Here is a 24,119-nt window from a genome sequence, read left to right on the forward strand (position 1 = left end):
AAAGGATTTATCAGTGAAACGCAACTTAATACGTATTGCCCAGATTCTGCAGTTTTGAGAAATATCCCACATGTGGCCCTCGGGCGGTAATGGACTGAAGCACCGGCCTCCGAAGCAAAGGAGCAGCTAGTGGATTTTGAGGCCTCTTTTTTATTAGGCACCATGTCCGGTTTGAAGAGGTCTTGTGGTGCCAAAACATTGGAAACCCCCCAAAAGTGACCCCAATTTGGAAACTAGACCCCTTGAGGAATCCATTGTAGTTTTCTTGGGATGCATGCGGCTTTTTGATCAGTTTTTATTCTATTTTTAGGTGGCGCGGTGACTAATAAACAGCAATTCTACTATTGTTTTTTTATTCTATTTTTTTTACAGCGTTCACCGTGCGCTATAAATGACATATTCACTTTATTCTGAGGGGCAATACGATTACGGTGATACCAGATGTTTATAGTTTTTTTTTATGTCTTATGGCGTTTGCACATCAAAATACGTTTTGTAAACAATCATTCACTTTTTGTGTTACCTTATCCTAAGAGCCAGAACGTTTTTATTTTTCAAACAATAAAGCCGTGCGAGGACTTATTTTTTGCGTAACGAACTGTAGTTTCGATCAGCACCATTTTTAGGTACATGCGACTTTTTGATCTCTTTTTATTCCATTTTTTGGGAGGTGAAGTGACCAAAGAATTGTGATTGTGGTTCGGTTTATTATTATTTTATGGCGTTCATCGTGCGGCATAAATAACGAAATAATGTTGTAGTTCAGGCCGTTACAGATGCGGCGATACCAATTATGTATAGTTTATTTGTTTGTTTATATATTTTTATTAATATTAAAGGACTGATAAGGGAAAAGGGGGGATTTTTACTTTTATTACTTTTAAATCTTTTATTTTCTTATTTTTACACATCTTTTTTTAACTTTTTTTTAACTTTAGTACTTTGTCCCACTAGGGGACATGAGGGCAGGAGGCCCTGATCGCAATTCTAATACACTGCACTACATGCGTAGTGCAGTGTATTAGAACTGTCAGCTACTCACTGACAGCAAGCATAGTGGGTCCTGACGTTGTCAGGACCCACTAGGCTTCCGTCTATGGCATAGCCGGACGCCATTGTTTGGTGTCCGGTTGCCATAGTCACCATCGCCGGCCGCTATCGCGTAGCAGGCCGGCGATGGCAGCTTAACCCCTAAAAAGCAGCGATCTCTATAGAACGCGGCTTTTAAGGGGTTAATCGGCGGGGACACAGCGATCGGTCCCCGCTGTAGGAGCTGTGACAGCTGCTGAACAAGACAGCAGCTGTCACAGCTCCTGTATGTGTCGGGAGGACAGCCGAAACGGCCGTTACTCCCGTGACGTACTATTACGTCATGGAGCGCGAACGATACAGCTGCCATGACGTAATAGTACGTCAAGGAGCGGGAAGGGGTTAAGGGGTTAACTGTTGGAAAATGCATTAAAAAAAAAAAGTGTTTTTTTTGGTCCAGTTTTCATATACAAAAATAGCAGGCGAAAGCATATCCTGTAAATTTTACAGAATTCTCTCTTTATTGTACATGCAGCTCAGCAATTCTGGATTAAGTTAAAGGAGTGGTCTAGTTTAAAAAAAAAAATAAATTAAAGAGGCTCTGTCGCCAGATTATAAGTGCCCTATCTCCTACATAAAGTGATCGGCGCTGTAATATAGATACGTTTTTTATTTTTAAAAACGTATTTTGAGCAAGTTATGAACAATTTTAGATTTATGCGAATTACTTTCTTAATGGACAACTGCGCGTGTTTTACTTTTTACCAATTGGGTGTTGTAAAGAGAAGTGTATGACGCTGAACAATCAGCGTCATATACTTCTCTCCATTAATTTTTTAGCAGTACCGGCAACACAGCGTGAGATCACGCTGTACTGTCACACACTCCTACATTAACTTTACCGAAGTGTCTTGAGAGAATAGACATCGCTTTCAGCCAGGATGCAATGTCTATTGACAATCCCGACACTTTGGTAAAGTTTCTTAGGGACTTACACAGCACGGCGTGATCTTGCGGAATCACGCTGTGCTGTCATTCACAGAAACGTTACCGAAGTGTCAGGAGTGTGAATAGATATCGCATCCTGGCTGAAAGAGATGTCTATTCACTCAAGACACTTCGGTAAAGTTAATGTGGGAGTATGTGACAGTACAGCGTGATCTCACGAGATCATGCCGTGTTGCGGGTACTGCTAAAAATTAATGGAGAGAAGTGTATGACGCTGATTGGTCAGCGTCATACACTTCTTTACAAACTCCCAGTTGGTAAAAAAGTAAAAACATGCCCAGTTGTCTTAAGAAAGTAATTAGCATAAATCTAAAATTGCTCAAAATGTATAGTTTTTCAAAATAAAAAAAAAAACACTGTTATCTACATTACAGCGCCGAAAAGGTTATGTAGGAGATAGAGCACTTATAATCTGGTGACAGTCTCCTTAACCCTATTTGTGGATTCTGAGTTAATAGAGGGGGAATCTTCTGTTGAGGATCCTCATTTCTTACAGAGTGGAGAGCAGCTGTATGGAGCGTCTCCGCTGTGGAGGACCTGTCCTGTGTTTGTGTAATACAGATTTATTTGAATAGGCACAGTGTACTGCTTAAATTTCCCCTGTGGCAGCGCTGCAGGGAAATTGGTCACTTACTGCCAGCATTCCCCACAGATTATAAGTAGTTGCGGTGGATTCCAGCAGGAGGATGCTTTATGCCAAAGTGGACAACCCCTTAAATTGGGTTTCACCACAATTGCAAATGGTTCCTTATTAATAGATATCACTAATATAGGAAACTCTCCATATGTGTTTGTTGTTTTTTTTAAATAATATTCTGAAGTCAGGCTTACCTATATACCATGATGAATGTAATGTTTATCCCTGGTAACAAATAGTTCCGTCCACCTGATGCCTTGAACATCCAGTTTCTTCCTCTCTCTCTTTCCTGAGCCATGAGAGTGCGTATAACTTTGGAGACTATTTCAGTTCGGTCATTGATATGGCAGAGCATTGGTTGTAGTGCTCAAGAACTTCGGATGCTATGGTCTATCTCCGGAAATACACAAGCATCCCTCTACTGATGGTGTATTTCATACCAAGCACATTGTCACATCATCTGTTCCCTCATAGCATGTAACTGTATCCCAATCCATGGCACCATCTACTCACTAGCAGTATAGTACATTCAGCCAGAACTCACAGACCATCTTGCCCATGGCAATTGCAGCTCCTTATTGCTGAAAGTGGAGAGAAAGAAGGAAGGTGTTGCCTCTCTAGTTATAACAAACAGGAGCAGCAAGTATCATCGGCAAGACCGGTTGTCAGCTCCTGCTGCATGTACTATACTGCTAGTAAAAAAGGGGGTCGATGGTACCGTGAATAGGAATACACATTTACACGCTATGAGGTAAGAGAGGATGTGCGGAGGAGCCATTTTTAGAACTGCAGAAACCAATTTTTTTCTTCCTTCCTTGCACTCTTCTGGCTTGTATGTGTGCAACTCCTTTAAGGCCTTGTTCACACAGTTTTTTGCAGGCAAAAAATTCTGCCTGGAAAGATCAGCTCTGTTTTTTTTGTACCTCATGCACTTCTTGCCTGGTTTTATTACTTATGTCTTCAACAGGTAAAGGAAAACAACGTGCCAAACACACTGCGTCCGTTCGGCCATTTTTCCCGTCTCCTATTAATTTCAATGGGGTTTTTGAGGCGGAAAACGCCTAAAGTCAGGCCATGTTTTTTTACCCGCGAGCGTCTTCCGCACGAAGGAAAAACGCCCCCGCCTACCATTGAAATCACTTGGAGGTATTTTTGGACTTTTTTTGGCACGTTTTTCAACGCGGTTTCCACGCCAAAAAACTCTGAACAGGGCCTTCATGACAGCCATGAAATTGTGCATTACTATGCAAGTGTTGCTGGTACATGTAGTCCCAGATCAGAGAAGGATGGTCTCGTGACCGCATCGGCTGTAACGCCTACTGCCCAGAATATGAGCTGAAAGAAGGCCTGTGGACCCGGGGGCCTGCATAAAAAGGCGATTTAAACATTGCAATTTACATCAACATGTATAACTTCACTCAGAGTGTCATCCGCAAGCTGCCCGCAATTCACGGATCGTGCACACATTGATTTCAACGAGCCTGGACCACAAACCCGGACCGTATAATGACTATCTTTTTGCGGTCCGGGTTTCCCGCCAATGCACGGACCGTGGAAACCACGGTCGTGTGCATGGGCCCATAGAAATGAATTTGCGGGTGACTTGCGGCCGCAAAAACACGTTTGTGTGCATGAGGCCTTATTGCGCAGGCACATGCACACTGAACGGCCGATTCTTACCATATGAGACCAGGAGACATAGCACGTAAGCACAATGGAGTCCATAGAAATTTAGCATACTACACCAAATGTTTTTTCCTATGCGAAGGAGGATGGGGCTTTTCTGGGCATGCCTCCTAAAGTGGACATCAAATGCGGTTTTCGAATATGAACCCAAGAGTATAACAAATTTAAAGACTACACCTCTCACTTTTGGGGGAATACTATAGGCATCAACTTATGCCACGTATTTTGAGGTCACAATTAAGGCCCAATCTATTTCTGAATAATGGGGTGTTCTGCACAAGATTTGAAGGATTATCAAATAAGTATGCATTGGATGCCTTCTTACTCAATTTAGTTTTTGCAGACGGAGATTGAAATATGCACTGAGAGAAAATAGAGTTTGAAGAGAATCTGCGTGGACTGATGGAGGCTGTGGAATTTTCCCACATACGAGAGGTTTAACTCTATTTTACAAAAAGGTCAATGTGAACAGGAACAAAAAAAAAAAAAAAAAAAAAAAAAGACAAAAAATGGTTTGCCAAATAAAGAGGAAAGACTATGCCATGGGTAAAGTGTACTATTGCACTTGACATAAGGAAAGATACCCAGGAAGAACACCACTCGCACACAATCCTCTAATAATTTTTTAGAACCACCACCAATAAACCCAAAGGGAAAAAACAACTTATTAGGAGAGGAGGGAAACAATATAACCAGACAAGTCAAGAACAAGTAGTGTGAAATAGCTAAAAGCATAACTGCAGCAAAAGTAGAAGATGCTGCCCAACACGAATATATTTACCTCTAGTCCACTTAATCTCTTTTACCTATAGAGAAATTCAAATAGAGTAAGGGTCTGACTTTTTGCCCTATAGAAACTGTAGATTGGTTGCACCTTGGTAATGATCTCAATAATTTCTTTAGATCTGCAAGAATTAAATCCTGGTTTTCCCAACTGGAGTCGATTGCAAGGTAGCAATCCTGTAACAAATAGTGTTTAACCGGTTCCCGACCGCCGGCTGTATATAAATGTCCGGCGGTCGGGGACCTTAAAACCCGCGCCATAGTGTATTTACGGCGCGGGTTTCAGCTGGCTGCCTGAGCGACCGGGCAGCTGAGTGTTGGGTCCCTGGCAGTCACAGTCTGCCGGGGACCCGGAGAAGATAGAAGCAGCTTTTGTTGCTTCTGTCCTCTCTGATCCTTTCTCAATGAGCGCTGCTTATAGAATAGCAGCAGCGGCGCTCAATGGTCCCAGTGATCATGTGACTGATGACATGATCGCCGGGATGCTATAAGCGGCAGGCTGCTGCTGCTGGGTCTAACTAGACCCAGCTCGGCCTTATTAGTGACAATAGTCACTATAAGGGCCAGATCACACATTGCGTAAATACTGCGGATTTTCCACAACGAAATTTGTTGTGGAAAATCCGCAGCAAATACAGTTACAGCAAAGTGGATGAGATAAAACATATAATCTCAACCACACGCTGCGTAAATACGGAGTGGAAAAAACGCTCAGACATTGACCTGCAGTGCAGCGTTTTATTCTGCAGCATGCTAATTTTATTTACCTAGGAGTCCGTTTCATCCTCGAGGGATGACGCTTATGCCTTGTGACCACCGCTGCAGCAGTCTCCTGGGATGAGTCTCCAGCGGACATTCCGGGTGAAAAACTGCACTGTTTGGGGAGTTTTTTTGCCCGGCATTCCCTGCAGTGCACAGGGCGGATACACTGTATGCTATTACACAGTGTATCCGCCCCTTGTGAACACAGCCTAGGGCCTTATTGACACGAACGTGTCCGTTTTGCGCGCGTAAAAAAAACACAGCGTTTTTCCTTTGTTGCAGTTCCATGTGATTTCCATGTACGCACCGTCTGCGTTTTTTACGCGCGTATGTCATCAGTATCTCACGCGTTTTTTCCATCAGCAAAAAAAATTGGAGGCGTTTCTTTAGCAACTGTTCCGTGTGCTGCCCGTGATTCACGAATGTGCGTCCGTGATTTTCACGCACCCATTGACTTACACGGGTGCGTGATTAAACGCACAACTATAAGACATGCAGTGCGTTTCAGGCAGTGGACACGCTGCGTGAAAAACAATGCCTGAATTGCCCCATTGAATTGCATAGGTCCGTGAGACATCTGTTTTAACAAATACGCTGTGCTGCCCCAGTTAAAGTAGAAAACCGTTTTTTATTTTTTCTTCTTTCACATAAAGTCCTCCAAAGGTCTTTTCTGATCTTTGAGGGACAGACCATATTAAAAAATAAATAATAAAAGAATAAAGTGCAAAAGAAAAAACAAAAAAATAAGCTTAAAGAGGCTCTGTCACCAGATTTTGCAACCCCTATCTGCTATTGCAGCAGATAGGCGCTGCAATGTAGATTACAGTAACGTTTTTATTTTTAAAAAACGAGCATTTTTGGCCAAGTTATGACCATTTTTGTATTTATGCAAATGAGGCTTGCAAAAGTACAACTGGGCGTGTTGAAAAGTAAAAGTACAACTGGGCGTGTATTATGTGCGTACATCGGGGCGTTTTTACTACTTTTACTAGCTGGGCGTTCTGACGAGAAGTATCATCCACTTCTCTTCAGAACGCCCAGCTTCTGGCAGTGCAGACACAGCCGTGTTCTCGAGAGATCACGCTGTGACGTCACTCACAGGTCCTGCATCGTGACAGACGAGCGAGGACACATCGGCACCAGAGGCTACAGATGATTCTGCAGCAGCATCGGCGTTAGCAGGTAAGTCGATGTAGCTACTTACCTGCAAATGCGGATGCTGCTGCTGCTGCAGAATCAACTGTAGCCTCTGGTGCCGATGTGTCCTCGCTCGTCTGACACGATGCAGGACCTGGGGAAGTGACGTCACAGCGTGATCTGCCAGAAGCTGGGCGTTCTGAAGAGAAGTGGATGCTCGTTTTTTAAAAATAAAAACGTTACTGTAATCTACATTGCAGCGCCGATCTGCTGCAATAGCAGATAGGGGTTGCAAAATCTGGTGACAGAGCCTCTTTAAATACACAAACACCCACCCAAAATAATGGTTCCCCCTACCAATCAGTGTTGTAACGCTAGACCTGACCCAATTACGCTAAAATAGACATGCATTGTCTACTGTAAATTTTGATAATGACTATCACAAATAAAATGTCTATTTTAGGGTAAAACTATATTACCAGTAAAAAAAAAAATAATAATCTGAAAAGTAAAAAAAAAAAAAAAAGCACACTTTTTTTTTATTTTTTTACTATTATTTTCAAACTTTAAGCCTAGAAATTCTAAAATAGTAAAAATAGTGTATACAAATAAAAAAAAATAAAAAAAGAAACCTGCGTGGTCTACAAAAAAAACATTGCAAAAAAAAAGTCACTAACCCAACAAATAAAAAAGTTATAGCGGTTTAACGAACGCGTGCTAAAAATGGCTAAACTGTTTCTGGTCCTGAAGTTTCAAAATAGCCCGGTCCTGAATTGGTGAAAGGAGTTAGAGCGGATTTACACGAGTGTGTGCGTTTTGCGCATGCAAAAAACACTGCGTTTTGCGTGCGCAAAAGGCACTTAATAGCTCCGTGTGTCATCACATAGGATGCGCGGCTGCGTAATTTTCACGCAGCCACCATCATTATGACACTCTGTCTGTATGTTTGTAAACAGAAAAGCACATGGTGCTTTTCTGTTTGCAAACATACTTTTGACTGCTGTTGCGCGAATCACGCTCGTCCCACGGAAGTGCTTCCGTGTGGTACGCGTGATTTTCATGCACCCATTGCCTTCAATGGGTGCGTGATGCGCGAAAAACGCAGAAATATAGGACCTGTCGTGAGTTTTACTCAGCGGACTCACGCTGCGCAAAAATCATTGACAGTCTGCACTGCCCCATAGACTAGCATAGGTCCGTGCAACACGCGTGAAAAACACGCGCATTGCACGGACGTATTACACGTTCGTGTAAATCCACCCTTAGGGTTATATAACAAGTGCACTGTTCCAGCCGCCTACCTGTATGCAAGTGGTGGAAACTTGTGTTCTTGGTACAAAAGGATATAGGAGAAACTTTAAATTGGGCATCAGACAGGTATGTCTCCCTGGCTTGAACGAAATATGATCTTGGAGGAAAGAAGGCACTTAACGATTGATCGTCGTTCTGGATCGTTCAATGTAGCTGCAGGGAGCGTACAGAATTAAATGATACTTGTGTATGAGAAATTACATTCTGACCCTACAGGTCGTATTTTGAAGCATATGAGATGTCTTCTAGACAATGCCTATGCCAATGACCTGATAGATGGGGACCTTTATACATTTCTAGTGCCACAGCATCCTACTACACCTATGCTTTGTTGTTTACCAAAAATTCACAAGAATTTGATGTGCCCACGAGGAAGGCCCATTGCATCGGGCAGTAATTCCCTTTAGAGTCCATGGCGGTTCTCTTTGATAAGGTGCTTCGAGTATTTGCGACATCTGCAAAATCTTTTATTAGGGACACGTTGGATTATTTTGTCTTAGATCAGCGAAATATCTACTCTCCCGGCGCGTGTCCTTTGATGTTGTTACGAACCAATACACCTCCATCAACCACGAAAAAAGCACTGCAAGTGTAACTAGGGTGTTCAACCAAACAAATTTTTCTAACGACCCAAAAGAAAGTATTTTTATTGAGTTTGTACGGACGGGTCATTTTTTTTTTCTTTTTAACATTTGATCCCGTTAAGAGGAACCACCATGGGGTCTAATGCATGGCAGGAGGCATCGGTCTATGTGTCCCACCACTTCACTGTTGAGGTGGTGGCAACACAGACGACATCTTCCTCATCTGGACAGGTGATATGGAGCCATTGGATTTATTTTCTCAACAATATGGATTCTGATATAAAATATAAAAGGATGGTCTCCTGACAGAACTTACACAGTTTGATACAATGGTGAACATAGCAGGTGACACTTAGGACGGACCTGTAAATAAAAGACAGATTGTAACAATATGCTTAGATATAATAGCCACCATCCTAGGGCAATGATACGGTCATTACCCTACATCCTGTTATGGGTAAAACAGGATAGTTGAGGACCCGCATGATTTAGATGAGTTGGGAAGAGGACTGAGCGATTCTTGAAAAGCGGGTACCCGAGGAGAGTCCTACGGGTCCAGTTTGAGAAGGTGAACAGTATTAATAGGCAGTAGTTATATCAGAAGGTAGGGGAAACCGGTTAAACCCATTAGACTACCAATGGTCTCTACTTTTAATAGATGTAGCAATCATTAAACACTGGAGAATTTTAGCCAATTATTATGGGGGAATACCAGAATTCTAGTCTCTTCCATTGTTTTCCTATAGGATGCTGCGCAATTTGAAGGATCAGTTGGTTAAGACAGATGTTAGTAAGAATCTTTCCAAAGGAAGACAACCCTGCATAATACACAAGGGCTGCTACCCTGGTCTATCATGTGAAAATTGTCCTATGAGGATAAAAAGGGGACACCTTTACACATCCCAGTACTGGTGAGCTTTTTAGGATTAATTCCTTCTTCACCTGCAAGAGTGATTACGTGATTTTGTTTTACAATGCCCATGTAAATTGATTTGTTAGGTTAGCGAAACCAGGACGGAATGCAGTCTACAGTTGAAAAATCACAAATAGATTATACAAACCTAAAAACGTGAACTCCCGGTCCGGCGACATTTTGTTAAAGTAGGACAGTCGACTGCGCTATTGATTCAATCAGAAAAACGGAAACCTGACGGAACGGTGACAAACGGAAACCATTAGCAACGTTTCCGTCAACATTGAGATCAATGGTGACGCAAACGGAAGCTAAGAATTCCGTTTGACTTTCTGTTGAGGGGTTCACCCGACAGAAACCTCCGACGGAACCCCTCAACGGAAAGCCAACGGTGATGTGAACCGGCCCTTATCCACACCTATAGAATGGTATAGATCATAGTGGTTTGCAAGATTTTTGCTCTTCACTTTGTAAATTGATGTATTGACTTACAATATTTGTTAAACAAGCTTAGCTCCCTATTTATACTCTGCTGTTACGGACACCTATTGCTTGAAAATGCCTCCATAGCGAAGAAGAAACTTTGCTGGAAACATTTGGTGAATAAGTCAGTTTTTTTGTTTGGAGTGCTGCTTCCCCACTGCCTACTTTCCATTGACCACAAGGAAAGGTCACAACTTTGAAGCTTTGCACCGACCGTGTGGTTGTCTTTGCAACAGTGCTGCTCCATACACACCACATTTTTTTTATAACAATATCTATCATAACTTTACGGGATTTAAAAAAAATCAGACCGACAGAAAATGTGAGAACATGAAAAATATTAACAGATACTAAACCTATTAAATTCCCCGCCGCTCCAGTGGTGCCAGACGGTCTGTTTACTTTTCTGCAGAGATGATGTACTGTACATTCAAATAACCACTGCAGCCAATCAGTTGTCTCAGTGGTGATGCTTCCATGTATGGCACGAGACCGGAGACCAGTGATTGGCTGCAGCGGTTATGTGGATGATTGGCACATTATGACTGCAGAACAAGTAAACAAAACCAACTGGGACCACCGGATCGACTGCGGCGGATTTAACAGGGAAGTATTGGTTATTTTCTAATTTTATCACATTTCCGAATGCCCATAAAACCCCTTTAACTGTTGACCCGCGAGTCACAAACTCTTCACCCAGAAATCATTTTCACACAGATGTGACCGATCACTTCAATAAGGTAAGGCATATGTGTTTTCCAGACAAATCAAAACAATGAGCTCTTTGTAGCACAACAGCTGCAATAACTACTGTCACAGTCCATAAGAATATATTAGGTCACGCCTCATGAAAAACGGTCGTGCCCGTAATCAAAAAGTAAAAGATAAGACATGTCCTATCTTTTGCGGTACACTTTTACGGCACGGACACCTATCCGTAGCAATACAGAAAGGTGTCCGCGGTCAACAGAACCGAATGGGTCGATCATTGCGGACCGTATTGCGGTCTGCAATAACGGAGAACTTTTACGGTCGTGTGCATGGGGCCTAACAACGCTTTCGTTTCTCATGTAATGTTCCTTTAAAAATCTATTAGACATATACATTATATAGGTAAAAAATGATAGCACATTTGTCACACACAATCACTATGCTACTCACAGTCTTAACTGTGCAGGAGGAAGACTCTATGCAGTTTAAGTTCCAAGAATCAGAGGTCAGGCAGATGAATTATTGACTTAGGTGCACTTCAGCCTGTGTGATATTTACAAAGCCATAAATACCACAGGAATTAAAAAAAAAAAAAAAAAAAAAAGGCCGTCTGCATTTCGGAGGGATGGGAGGATGTCCCTTATAGGACCATTATGAGCATAGCAAATAGAATAACTTGTACATCTGGTCAGAAGGGCATTTCCTCCAAAACATTCCAAAAGCAGCTAAACGTTAGACCTAATAATTCAGGTTTGTGATCCAAACGATTTTAGTATCATTAATGAGAATTGTTACGTGCACGTTACTAAGAACCCAAATCTGCTTCAATCAGAACACTTTGTTCATGCTTCAAGATTTTGGATTTGTGGCAATGCAAACGCACAACGTTTTAGCATCCACTATTAAAAAATAAAATAAAAAATGATGATACGATGAACTATTGAGGTGTCAGGAAGGAACAAGAAATTCTGTGAGCATTAAAGGCCCCATATAGGTGAGGTCCATGAATTTGTAGCATAATTTAGACTAAATGAAAGGGTGCAAGGCATTCCTGTGTGTGACACCTAAAACATAGTTCTTAAAATGACTTGCTTTCAACTTCTAATAGAGACATTCCTCTGAGTCATCTATAGAAACAAACAGTACCTGCCTGGAGGGTAAATTTCACCGTTTTACGAACCACAAGAATCTTCTGGGTGATCTGTAACTGTGTTGCCACCTAGTAACCACCGGCGAATCTTCACCTTCACTGGTACTTTAAATAGCACATTCTATTGCATACAGCATCATTACCACACCTTGACAAAAGACCTGCAGGAGGATTTTTTATTTATAAAAATAAGGATCGGTTTAATTTTTTTTCCTTTATGTCAAGGTTCCAGTTAGTTCCAGGTTCAAGTAGTCTGTAGTTCTATTCCTGCCGCCAAATTACACTGGAACTTAGATGGCAGTCTGACACAGCATAAGTAAATGGGATCTATTTAACGACAGATCTGTCATACCCATCATGTTTCGGTTAAGATCGGTAGTGTGCGCAGAACCCAACAGTCCATTCAGTCTACTACAAAGTAGTATGGGTCTGCAGAAGAACTGGATGACAACTGATATCCACGCTATTTTAGTTATCCAGTCACCCAGCTACTTAATAGCTAACAAATCCCCAAATGTCGATATAAACTGGGCAGACCGTCCCTGGAAAGATAACAAAAAGGGAATTTTGAACAACTTAGAGGTCCTGTCACTAGCTTCTACAAAGTGAGTTATCAGACTCCTGTAATTGCCGCTGTGTGAGTCCAGCAGTGTTTGTTCCTTACTTCTGTGGACCCCCGTCGCTGAGATATTGCCCCCTCTTTATTTATTAAACAATATGTAAATGAAGCGCTGGCTAGCCAAGTGGGTTTGGCCGCCAGCGATTTTTCAATAGGCAGAGCTAGTAGAGAGCCTCTGACGCGGACCTATCAGCATGAGGCTGTTTCTTTCAGACACTCCTAGGCCAGCCTCACACTGATAGGTCAGCATCAGAGGATCTCTGCAAGCTCCGCCCATTGAGAATCGTTGGCGGCCAAACCCACTTAGCTAGCCAGCGGTTCATTTACATATTGCTTAATAAATAAGAAGGGGGCAATAGCTCAGCAATCGGGGGGAGGGGGAGACGCAGGAGGAACAAACACAGCTGGACTTAGACAGCGGCAATTACGAGAGTCTAAAAACTCGCTCCGTAGGAACTAGTGATAGGTCCTCTTTATCACAGAAAAACACCACGACAACTCAAGGATATTGAGAGGAAACATTTTTACCTCTATTTTAGGTGTAGGTGCTCTTTGTAATATCACAACGAGGCGATGAGAAATATATTTAAACTGACTCCAAGTTCAGCATACAGATCATGGTTTGCCCAAATTATTTGCCAGTGTAAAAGAAGCCTAGCATAAAACACAGCTTGAACTTTGGCCCCATGCACACGAACGTGCTTTTGCAGCCGCAATTCCCCCGAAAATTGCATTCATTCCTATGGGGCCATGCACACGAACGTGCTTTTGCAGCCGCAATTCCCTCGAAAAGTCTTATTACAGCCGTGTTCTGTGGTCCAGGCTCATAGCAAATAATGACCGTGGCTATGTACACGGCCCGCGATTTGCAGGCGGCACGCGGTGACACTCCGCTGCCGGCCGACCCGAAAATCACGGCCGTGCACATGGCTAAGGTCGTGTGCATGAGGCCTTTCAGCTGTGGTTCTAGATGGCACCTTGTGAACTCGCGGACCGGGTTCATACTTAATGCACTAGGCAAAATCTAGATTACTGCAGCGAAGAGGCAAAGGAGAAAAAACAAAACAAAAACAACAACTCAGCAACAACTGCATCACTGCAGTAGGCAATGCAGATTTTACAACAGAGCAAAGAGCAAACTCAAGATGCCCAGGCCTGTGCTCGGACACACACACACACAACCAAACATGATTGCCATTCGTGGCTGGTCATTAAAGGGGTTTTAAAATGGTTTTCAGATTATCAGGTGAGGTTTTAGTTTAAAACGACGTTCCCATGGCTTATTTTCCAGCATATTTCTGAGCGCAAAACACTCAATTCTTGAAGCTTTTTAGAAGTTTATTTTTCCCATTGAAACTAAAAAAAAGTGTTTAAATACTGTGCAACTTATGCGCACACAAGCGCTTTTGCCGCTTGGTTTTAGTGATTCGTGGGGTCTCCAACCAAAACTTCTGACATGTCACCGTGACATGTCAGAATTTGTTGAACATTTAGTTACTGTGGGTGTGTGAGATATATATATATATATATATATATATATCTATATCTTTTCCACACCAGAACAATCCCCTACTCTGTACTGTAGTTTGCAGTTAATATTCCAGGATGGTTTTTTATTATTCATGGGGAGGACTTTGCTCGGTTCACAATGCTGAGCAAGATAAGGACTTTCTATTACACGGCATGTATCAGAGAAACTCCTGAAGCCATCAGCATATTGTTGAATCACCAGGTTTTGCTGTTTGTAGTCAGCATATGGCGTTAACAAAGTAGTCAACATATTGGATGTTAAGACCCTGTCCACAACCTTACAGGGAAACTGTTGTAAAGCAGAGTGTTCTATCGGAATTACTCATTATGGAGTCAGTATCTGTGTAGTCAGCTTTCTAGGCATCACTTAAGTTTGGGTGGTTCAGACCAAGAAGAGGTGACCACAGCGGATCTCCAGCATAATCATTTCTAGATGTGCTCTTACTTTAATGAGCAATGCAGCCTTTTTGTTTTGAACAAGGTTTATGCAGGGCCATTTGACAGATACGATTGATACCTTTTCAATCTGTCGTGTAACAAGAGTCCTACCACAATGTACACGGTTTGCTTACATTTTGACTTGTTTAAAAGGCAGTTTATAGACTTTAAAAAACATTTATTTTTTTAACCGCTGCAGGTATTAGGGCTCGTCCACACGTAGCGGATTTGCTGCATTTTCTCAGTCCGGGATAGTGTTCAGAAAAAGCGCAGCATAATACAGTAGCAGCAAAGTGGAGGAGATTGAACAAATGTCATCCACACGCTGCGTAAATACAGAGCGGAAAAAGCGCTCAGAAATTGCCCTGCGGTGCAGAAGTTTAAACCGCAGCATGCCAATAGTATTTGCGTAAAACGCTGCTTATTTATTGCAGGAATTACCCATTGAATTCAGTGGGAGGTAAATCCCGCAACAAATAGGTCTGTGTTCCTGCCTCCAGCGCAGCCTCTTGGGATGACACTTCATCCCATGTCCAGGAGGTGAAAAAGGGTAAAAAGGATGGAAAATCCAAGGGCGCAGCCGTGTAGAAGATAAAACTTTTAAGTACAAATAAAAGTTTTCTACACGGCTGCGCCCTTGGATTTTCCATCCTTTTTACCCTTTTTCACCTCCTGGATTCACACAGCGGAGTTTGTCCCAAAATCTCCGGATCGGAAATTGGGCTGCAACTGGCTTATACAACTGCGACTTGGACACGTATTTTTGGATGTTATGCTCCCAGCATAACACTATCAGGTCAGAATAATTGACCATCTCTTCCTTCCCCTTGTATACACAGGTTCATGCACAATGTGTACTTTGTTTCGATCTTTCTCTACAGCGTGGCTTCATTCCATGTGACCGCCGCTGTAGCCAATCACAGGCTGCAGCGGTCTCCTGGGATGAAACGTCATCCCAGGAGGCAGGCCTGCTGCAGTTTTCCGCAGCGGACATTACTGGTTGGTGCACTTTTTCACCCGGAATTCCTTGCGGCGCACAGGGCGGATATGCTGCGCGCTATTACGAAGTGTATACGTGGACACGGCCTTACGTGGTAATACCCAACAAATTGAAAGATCAAAAAACAATACATGACCTATAACGGAATGTGCACACGATAACGTCTGAAGTTACAGACTGTTTTCAGGAGAAAACAGCTCAGTCGTTTCAGACGAAAATGCTCCTCGTCGCATTTTGCGAGGCGTTATTGACGGCCGTATATTTGAGCTTTTCTTCATTGAATTCAATGAAAAACGGCTCAAATTACGTTGCAAAGAAGTGTCCTGCACTTCTTTGACTAAGCAGTCCTTTTACGCGCCGTCGTTTGACAGCTGTCAAACGACGACGCGTAAATTACAGGTCGTCTGCACAGTACGTCGGCAAACCCATTCAAATGAATGGGCAGATGTTTGCAGACGTAAATCGAGGCATAATACACCTCTTTTACGTCTGAAAATAGGTCGTGTGAACCCAGCCTTACAGTGGGTCAAAACATTTTTTTTTCGTCACTTCCACAAATAAGGAATTAGAAACGTATCGTGTTGATGTATGCAAAATTATAGCCTTACATTTACATATGTGATTTTATTCACCAAAATGTTAAAAAAAACAAAAAAAAAAAAAAAAACAACCACGTAACTAACTCACAAACTATTTTCAGGACAGAGTAGCGTGCCAGACTATACTATTCTACAAAAAACAAACAGTAAGGACTTTCAAATGTAGACCAAAGGATGCCCTTCTGGCATACGCTTGACCCATTACGGTAGATGGATACACAGAGCTAGAAGTTTCAATACTTTGGTTTTTCATATTCTAAAAGGTATAGGCTCAGCACATGCAAGAAACATGGTGAACAGGGTCACTGCATAACGCTATCTTACCAGGTGGAGTGGAACTAGAAGTTGAAACGCTAGGAGTCCTCAAGATGTGTTTTCTACTGCCGAGACGTAAACAAGATGGAGCCAACTGCCCAAGGCGTAAGGTTAACCTTTTAATCCCTAATCATTTTGTCCACCCTTTCCATTTACAGACAACATCTAGGACAACTCAGGCTTAAAAAAAAGTCAGATGAGTAATAAACCAGCAATCATGTTCGTGCTTTAAGAAACTAACCTTTCCTGTCATTGTGAGAACCTGTTCGACAGGATTAGAAGTCTTCACGCACTTTCTTAATGTGAAAATGAATAGAGCAAATTAAAATGCTTAATATTGCTCCTCCCTCAACCCAAAAAATAAAACACGTAACTGCCTCGGAGTTGCATGAGAGAACCTATCGGCAAACACTGCACTTTTCATCAGATCACTAGCTTATATTTTTAACTCGCATTCTACAGGTCAGAAGTGTTCCGAATGTGTGCGATGGACAATACTATCATTCTGGTAGTGCGGAAGTTAAAATAAAAGACAAAAATAATGGAACGAAACACGTACTGATATTATGGAGCTTAATCCATCTGTCCCATTGAATACAGAATGTCCAATACAGAAAACGGGTAAAAAGAAGAAAAGGGTCTATGGCTTTAAGAATACCGAGCAGCTTCACTTTCAAACCAGCTTTAGGCTATGTTCACACGGGGTATTTTGCCGAGTTTTTTGACGCGGAAACCGCGTCGCAAAACTCGGCAAAAACGACCCGAGAACGCCTCCCATTGATTTCAATGAGAGGCGTCGGCGTCTTTTTCCCGCGAGCAGTAAAACTGCCTCGCGGGAAAAAGAAGCGGCATGCCCTATCTTCGGGCACTTCCGCCTCTGACCTCCCATTGACTTCAATGGGAGGCAGGAGAAAGCATATTTCTCGCTGTTTTATGCCCGCGGCGTTCAATGGCCGCGGGCGAAAAACGGCGCGATAATCGCCGCGAAAATCGGCGTGCAGGGAGAGGAATATCTGCCTCAAAAGTTCCAAACGGAATTTTGAGGCAGATATTCCTCCCCCAAAATACTCCGTGTGAACATAGCCTTAAAAGAAAGTTAGAGCAGGAATTTCAGACTACAGGCTATAACAACTTGTTTTACCTCAGTAGCTGTTTGAATGTGATCTGTAGTGAATAAAGGGCATCTTTAAACCTGTTCTCCATTATTCAATACGATAAAGTATGTTGTTGTTAAGCCATATTAAGCCAAGTATGTTGTTGTTAAGCCATATAAAAACTAAGACAAGCTGTACAGCTAAATACAATAATTTTAGAAAAAAAACCCTTAAGGAACGAAGACAAATGGAAACCGCTAGCAACTAAAGTTTGCCTTTCCATTGATGGGTTCCTCCAACGGAAAGGTCTGACGGAACTCATCAATGGAAACCAAAAGTGCCGGTAGTAGTCTATGGTATTCTCATAAAGTTGTTATGCTATACGGTAGCCTACGGTTTAAAATTTAAAGCAAAGAAACTTTTGATAAACTAAGCAAAGGTAATACCAGTGAAGCAAATAAGCTCCATAGTAATTGCATCGCCTGAGTCAATGATGGTTACGCCCTAGAACATACACATTTTTTTATTGAAGGCACAGGGTGTGTATACAAAGGCGGAATACCTAACTATATCAGTCGTGTGTGTGTGGGATTCTGTGTGCACGCAATATAAAGAAATTAATTTATAGTAGCTCAGTATATAGGGACAAATTGTAAGTATTTCCCTACACCATCTGTATTACAAAAAGGAAAGACAAATGCTGTGCAGGGTCTATGCACCAGGAGAGCACTCACCAGCTATAGCGGAGCGTTAAAGGGTCACTAAACATTCAGAAGACTTCCGGACACGTCAGTGTCAGAACATTTTATCGGTGGGGGTCCGAGCACTGAGACCCCCACCGATCACTAAATCGAAGCAGAAGCGTTCGGGTGAGCGCTGTGCCGCTTGGTTTCTGATCGGGTTTTCTCAGGAAGCCAAGCAGTTGCTTGACGGACTGAATAGAAAGTCTATGGGCCCGTACACCAACTGCTCGGCTTTCCGAGAAAAGATCAGAAGCACAGCGCTCACCCGAACGCTTCTACGGCTTCGTTTTAGCGATCGGTCAGGTATCAGTGCTCTGATTGCCACCAATCAAAACTTCTGACATGTTACCGTGACATGTCAGAAGTTTTCTAAAAAGTTGAGTTACCCTTAAAACATGTCACAGAGGCTGGCTTTACAAATAGAGACTGGCCAGGATGAGAAAAAATAAAAAAATCCAAGTAATGCAGCCTATTATCGCACGAGCAGCCAGTGACTAGAAAAATAAACAGCCCACACGCATAAAGTTCTGTGCATTCACATCTGTTATGGGCATTTGTCGTATACCATAAAGCTCTTCCCATGGCATGCCCACAGAGCAGATGTCATGAACGCAGTGTGAATAAAGCCTTTTTAGGCCACTTTCACATGGCAGTATTTCGGCTCAGTATTTGTAAGCCAAAACTAGGAGTGGAATCCAGCCTGCATTCTTTTGCCAATGTAATGAATTGACTATATAGCACTGTCATCTAGAGAGATACACACACATACCACAAGTTTAATTAAATAGTTGAATGAATGGGACATAGGCAAATATTCCACCAGTGACTAATACTGAGCAAAAGCAATTGTGTGAAGTCAACATCCTACCATTTTGTTTTATGAAGTTTATATCAAATGCGACCTGCTTACTTCTTGCGTTGGGTAAATAATCTTCAGGAAATAAAGTGTGTGGCTTTAAACAGTAAGGCCCGGTTTACACCTGCGTTGGCGTTCCCACAGGTCCTGTATGACATTGGGCACCATAGACACTCGACGGAACTCATTCATTTTAATGGGTTGCATCAGGGTGTCCGAGAAAAAAAAAAAAAAAGCAGTACTGCTTCCAGTATTTTCAGCAGGATTTGTAACGGAGGACCCGAACAGAGCCTCCAAAGCAGGTGTAAAGAGGCCCTAAACTTGCGTATGTAAAAGGCCCTAATTAGGAGGAGATGATGGGTAGATCCCAATAAACAGCCCCAAATATTGGGACCACTGTATGTAGATGTATAGGCTCTGAAAGAGTGTAATTTAGCGTGTTTGGTGTCTCTTGACTAATCCGGCCTCCCGAAAAAGCCCTTCAGCGACAGTGGGTACAGTCACAGTAGCTTTTTTTCAGAAATGTTATGAAAAGTTATAAGACGAATGAGACTTAAATGCAAATTGTTGGAAAACTCCTTTATCACTTAGGCACAGGACAGGTGACAATTGCCTGATCGCTGCCACTGATCACTAGAGAGCATTGACCGGCGGTTTACGTCGGCCCTATAGACACACGGATGAGTTACACGCTCTTCTGAATGAGCCCTAAGGCTAGTCATACAGCCGACCACTATTCCTCCTGATCCCCCATACACACTTGGCTGAGAATGTATTCTGAATGGGGAGAGGGCTGTAAGCTGCTGCAAGACACCTTTGGCTGCGGCTCAACCCACCTGAGAACATAAGAATCGGTCATGTTTAAATTCAACTGCCCGATCCTTCTCTCCCCCAACATGTCGTCGGGGGAGAGCCAGCCAATCTTACCGAAATCAGCAGGTTCAGCTGACATTTATCTGTGTATAGCCACCCTAAGGTGCAGAAATGTTCCGCAGCATATGGGTGACATTTGTTCAAATCTCATCCACATGGCTGGTACCGTAACTCAGTGATTTTCCGTGCGCAAAAGTGTCACTTTCTTTTGGAAGAAAAATGTACTTCCAAAATCAGAGGCCATTGTGGGACAAGTTGATGTAAGTCTAGCTTAAAAGGTTATCTGGTGACATTAAGTTATCACCTATCCACAGGATAGAAGAGAAGTGTTTGATCACTGGGGTTCCCACTGCTGGAACCCCCACCAATCAATGGAACAGGGGTCCTGAGTCCTCTGAATGAATGGAGCAGCTGCACACATGCGGGACCACCTCTCCATTCACGGGAGTCATGTTCTCTTAAACGGTGGGACCCCTAGCGATCAAACACTTATTAGCTATCCGGTGAATAGATGAGAAGTTGATGTGGTGGGATAACAAATGGGAATTAGAGCACTTTGCTTGTTGAAATTGGAATAAGTCTGATGAACCTGTGACCACGTGTAGCAACCAGAATTTTAAAACAAGTTTTCACAATAAATATTATTTACTTTTTTTTGTCCCAAAAGGTAAATAACTTTTGTCTAGTTGTCAGATTCTATTCAGTAGCGTCTGAGAAAGCTGAACGAAAACAAAAGCCAAAAAAAAGTTGTTATCCTGCCCTCCCAGACACCCAAATGGCATCCTGCCTATCTATGCAGTAATACATCCCTGTATTGCCGAATAGATAGCAATATTTACCTTTCAAGATACGAATAGTTGAACGACAACCCCTGTGGGAACGGGTGGATTCACACGCGGCACATTTTGTTGCAGAAATTTCTGTAACCAAAAATCAGTCCCATTCATCTGAATGTACTTGCTGCAGAAACAACCCCATTCAGATAAATGAAACAGATTTAGGCCCAGTTCACACAAACTTTTTTGACGCTCATTTTGACGCAGAAACCGCATCAGAATCAACAGGAAAAAAAATGGGCGAAATGGCAGAGGCCATTTTTCTTAACGGTTTTTAACCGCTCACATTAGGCGTTTTTTTTGCCCGTGCCGCCTAATGGCCGCAGAGGAAAAACACGGCAAGGATTTGCAGGCAGATCAAAATCGGCCTCAAAATTCCTGAGGGAATTTGAGGCAGATTTTTCGGCCTGCGAAAAAAACAAAAACAACCCTCAGTGTGAACAGGGCATTCCAGTTACAGACATTTCTGCAACAAAATCTACCAAACCGGACCTGGATCCAGGAGAGCAGACCCGAGGCCTTTCTTTATATATTTCTTCTGAGTCTTTTCCTGGCTTTGGCTTATAAAATACATGCAATATTTGCACTGTATGAACAAGGGACAACATTGGACGTCACCCAGCTTTCCCAGAAGCGGATTATTAGAATTGGTCAGCGAAGAACAACTCTATTACGTATTCTTACAGAGGACTTGTTATTTCAAGAACACAATATATAGGGTGAATATAATCAGTCTATGACGCAATAGCAGCCCCATGTATGTATAGATTGCCCCTTGTTTCACTCCATATGTTCTTCACATGGCATGTGTGCTTCATATGAAACCAAGGCATGCCAACTCCTAATACATGCCACTTTCTCTGCTCCAGCATAGGTTCCGATAATCTTCGGCCTGCAGATAAAACGCTCAGCATGCAATCTGCGAGCAACACACTGACGAAACTCATATACGCATTACACGGCCGAGGAGATTAAGGCTGAGTTTCAGGATTAATATCCAAATGACAGTTAAAAGCATCAATAATTATTTGGATTATATTGGACTACTCCGATATCCAGAGAGATACAAGGACAGCCTTTTTTTCTCCCTGGGAAACAAATCTCCAGATCCACTCAATGAACACACATTACTTGCAACTTCTAAATTATTTTTCTGCGGTAGCTTACTGCAGGCGTACACTGGAAAGTGACCTTGATGTCGTTTCTGGTTAGAGGATTTTTTTTTTTTTTAAGGAATAGAAGTTCCACCACCCATACTTTGCTAAGCATAGGTAGTCCCCCTATAGGGAGGCAAAACGTACACACCCTGGGGGGAAACCGTGAATTATTGAAAACTGTTACTCGTGCTTACTCGTTTTACAACATAGGCCTTGAATGCAGCATAATGGATTATCTGTAGAGGAGAAGGTATCGGTGCGCACCTTCATTCTTGAACTTTTCTTTCAGGCTCCCCTGCAGGCAGTAAGAAGTGATTCACATTGCAGACCGATGATTCAAGCAGCGCGTACATCTCTAACCCAGAACATTATTGCGGCAAACGGAACCCAACAACTCTGGATTCCGCTACAACAAACGCAACGTCCTGACGTTTCCTATCTAACCTCGCTTTAATAATAAACAATTAGGAGGGGAGAAAAAAAATTCAATAAGGAAGTGACTTTCCAATCTTTACATGTGAGGTTTAGTCTTCGAGGTTGCCAAAGCCGGCAGAAGGAATTCATAATTGCCTTTTAATGTTAGCCAGGCCTATTCTAGAGAATTAACCCTTCCATGACCAAGAGGCAGCCAGAGACTGCAGTCCCGCAGCAGTTAATTAGTTAATGGTTAAATTGAATGGCCTGGTTAGATATTTTATATCAAATGCCTTAAATTCCTCCCTCCACAATGAGGTCTCCCGGCTATAGGGACATTAGTGCAGGCAGCTGTTAGCAGCCACCTGATCTCCCCCACTGCAGATGAGGTTACTGCAGTCATTCTCCCCCCTACTAACCTCTGCACATACCACAGGATCCATCACATTCCTCAACACCAACCACAAAGACTTCACCACTAAAATGCCTTATGTTGAGAAAGTGATCACAGCCATTTGGCCCCTAATGGATCTGAAGAGATCCACTCTGTGCAATTATTAGAAACATGAATGGAAGGGCACCGGAAACCAGAGACGACATATAGTAGCCATCCATAACAGCATAAAAAGTAAAGTTAGTTTAATGTGATCTACACAGTAAACTTACACCGGGGTGATCCACATGTGATCAAGTACAGACGCGAAATCCCACATAGATCCCTTACCTCGCCATAGAACGATCAGCAATCCCAACCCAGAGAGTGTAAAGTCCCTTGGAGAAGCGATTTCCTTTGCCCAGATCGTCGCTCTCCCCCTTCTCTTCCCTTCCCTGCAGTGCAGGGCTCAGACATCACATTCCAGGCAGGGGATAGTAACAATGTAAGGTGGGCTTCCCTTCCCTGAGACCAACCTCCACACTGCTGCCGTCAGTCCTCGGCCATATAAGGAGAGGCTGGGCCGAGTTCTCAGCTTTACTCAGCAAAGGCGGAGCCCAGGGGAAGGGATAGACTGGGGAGACAGGGAAATGAGCCGAGACACGCTGGGGGGAGAAACACCAGATTGTTTCGTGAGGGAAATTACGTGAAGACAGGGAGAAATAGAGGTGATGAATTCAAAGGCGGCGACGCTTGTAGAGGAAAAGGAGGGCTGATGTGGAGAAAAAGCGCGGGACGAGGGAAGGGAGACTTCCCAGGGAGCGTGTGCTTGATATTTAAGAACATGGTGTGATATCCAGTCAGCAGGCGGCTGAGGTGACATTTGGAAGTCATTTAATTTTGGCGCCTGTTAGTGGTAGAACAGGGGATTGACGAAGCCAGAGATGTGGCAGGCTAAACTATGGAGGACACACTCACTAGCTGTAGTCTGTGGGGGGAAGCCTGGAAGCAAGTGTATATATAGCATTACACAGTTCCTAGTGAAATCAAGGAGTCAGGGGCGTTGCTACTTTGGTAT

The 24,119-nt window shown here is 42.8% G+C and overlaps 1 protein-coding gene across 2 annotated transcripts in view; it reads right to left on the minus strand.

The window, feature by feature from the left end:
- LUZP1 (leucine zipper protein 1) overlaps nucleotides 1-23,904 on the minus strand; it is a 111,377-nt gene extending 87,473 nt beyond the window's left edge. Inside the window, exon 1 of one of the 2 annotated variants that reach the window (XM_075853200.1) lies at nucleotides 23,393-23,904. The gene's annotated coding sequence lies outside the window, so the exon portion shown is untranslated. The remainder of the gene's footprint in view (nucleotides 1-23,392) is intronic. The other variant, XM_075853199.1, reaches the window with a different exon arrangement.
- Nucleotides 23,905-24,119: the final 215 nt, after the last annotated feature.

This window comes from Rhinoderma darwinii, chromosome 2 (genome assembly GCF_050947455.1).
Source record: "Rhinoderma darwinii isolate aRhiDar2 chromosome 2, aRhiDar2.hap1, whole genome shotgun sequence".
Classification (NCBI taxonomy): domain Eukaryota; kingdom Metazoa; phylum Chordata; class Amphibia; order Anura; family Rhinodermatidae; genus Rhinoderma; species Rhinoderma darwinii.